Here is a 2,322-nt window from a genome sequence, read left to right as displayed (position 1 = left end):
GTGCATTATGCCGAAAAGGTGCGACCTTTTGAAATGTGCACTGGTTTGAAACAGTACATCATGCCGAAAAGGTGTGACCTTTTGAAATAGGCACTGGTTCGAAATAGTGTTTTATGCTGAAATGGTGTGTCCTTTCGAAACATGTGACTTTTCAAAGAGTTGCTTACTTTTTCCCAAGAGTCACTATGTTGTTTCGAAGGGCACCACTCACCTATAAATAGTGGATGAATTTGGAGAGAAAGACACACCAGATCACACAGAGTTCTGATCTTTCTCTTCTCCCCCTGTTCTTAGTCAAATACTATGTTGTGTTCGCTGATTCTATAGAATTGAAGTGCTAGCTTTTTATAGAAGGAAATCCGTTCTATCTTGGGAGACAATTTCTCATCAACTTTCAAGCACCGTGAGGGGGAAAATCTTTCTTAAGGACATATTGATCATCATTAGGCTCGGATTTAACCATTGATAAATTAAGTTCATTCATTGAACTAAAAGGTTTGTTTGTTTGTTGAAATTAAAGGTTTGTTCATGATATATTTGTTATATCAATTTGATTTCTTGTTTACTTAACAATAAGTATATTTTTGGAATAAGTTTCCTACATAATCTACAAAATTGGACAACACGAGTTTTTCCGTCCCAATTATAGAAAGGAAATAAAATGGAAAATGTATTGAAGCTTAAGATAGCAATTACACTTTTTGTTGGTTTCAAATTTATATTGTATATGACATATATAGAAATGGGAGTATTAAGCCCATAGAGCTTGATCGAGTTGAGGTCCTATAATAAATATTGAGCCCTACTCAATGATGTAGTTCGAATTGCATTGAACGAGGAAGTTGCTTGGTCTTTGGGGGCATTTTGCATTCCTTACAGGGGACGACTATAACACATGGCCCAACACCAAAAATAGTTACAAAGTCGATGCTCATTGGTGGGTTTGGGTGATGTGGCAAAAACAAAAAAATAGTAGGAAAAAAAATCATAATCGATTAGAAAATATAGTGAAAATAGGGAAATAAAACAAATACCAAGTTATGGGTGGAACAAGAATAGAAATGAAAACCAAAATATTCAAACAAAACAGATGCTCTAAACATCACACCTTTATTTTCTCTCTCGATGGTGATCGATCTTGATAGTTTCCGACCGACTAAATCTCTCTCTCTCTCTAGCCTTCTTTGATTTACATGGTGGTCGTCATTTAAGGCTTCCGACCAAATCTCCCCGTCTCTGTCTACTGATAGTTTAATTGAGATAACTTTAGTATCAATTTAACTACTTAGATAGTTTCTCTCTTTCTTCCTAAATTATAAAATACTAGGGTATGCATGTGCCTACGGCCTGCGAGACCTCGACACGCCTGCGGTGCTACCTCGACAACTTCGTCGCTTTCGAACGCAGGTAATGCATGCGCCTTCAAAACAACACATCGTCGCGTTGTTATGCAAAGTGTCTGCGCTTTGGCGCTTTAGGCCAGGCAATTGCCCATTATCCATAATCCCAATAGCATCAAATGGGCTAGCCAATTGCGTAGTACCATATCAAATTTGGAGACCCAACAGTTTATAAGCCCAACTGCAATTGTTGACTTTTGGCTGATTTTTGGATAGATCCCATGGTATTGATTGCACTTAACAAAATTGCACAAACCCTCCAAATACTTGGATCTGCCAAGTCATATTTTGGTGAGAATGATTACCTACCATTGGATGAAGCCTTTTGGGCCCCACACTTCCCTATTTTGTTAGATATATGCTTTTGTGCTTTGAATTTATTATTCAGCTGCAAGTTAAGATTTTTTTTTCCTGCAATTAATTCTTGTAGTTTTATCATATCTGCAAGTGAAGACGATATGACTGAAAATGAACAAGTTGAATGGGGTGATGCATGTGAAGACAATATGACTGAAAATGAACAAGTTGAATGGGATGTTGTATGTGAAGATGATGAACCTCGCGGTGGTGTTATTGGTGATGAAGTTTATGAAATTGAAAAAGACATGAATATATATTGTCCATGTGAAGGAATGGAGTTTGATTCCCTCGAAGAAGCATATGTGTTTTACAATAATTACGTTGGTCACATTGGTTTTAGTGTTCGAATTGAAGGAACATCATGATCGAATAGATCAAAAGTAACCAGAGAAATTAATGGTCGGACATTTTGTTGTTCTTTTGAGGGGATGTGAGATTCTCGAGCCAAGCGATTTGAAGAGAGAAAGCGGAACAAAGCTGATACGAAGACAGGTTGTAAGGCAATAATGGTTGTTCACAAAAAAAAAAGATGCAAAAAAATGGATCGTGTCTAAAGTTGTTG

This window comes from Coptis chinensis, chromosome 8, assembly GCF_015680905.1.
Source record: "Coptis chinensis isolate HL-2020 chromosome 8, ASM1568090v1, whole genome shotgun sequence".
In the NCBI taxonomy this organism is placed as follows: Eukaryota; Viridiplantae; Streptophyta; class Magnoliopsida; order Ranunculales; family Ranunculaceae; genus Coptis; species Coptis chinensis.
The sequence above is the reverse complement of the archived record's forward strand: the minus strand, read 5'-3'. Positions refer to the sequence as shown.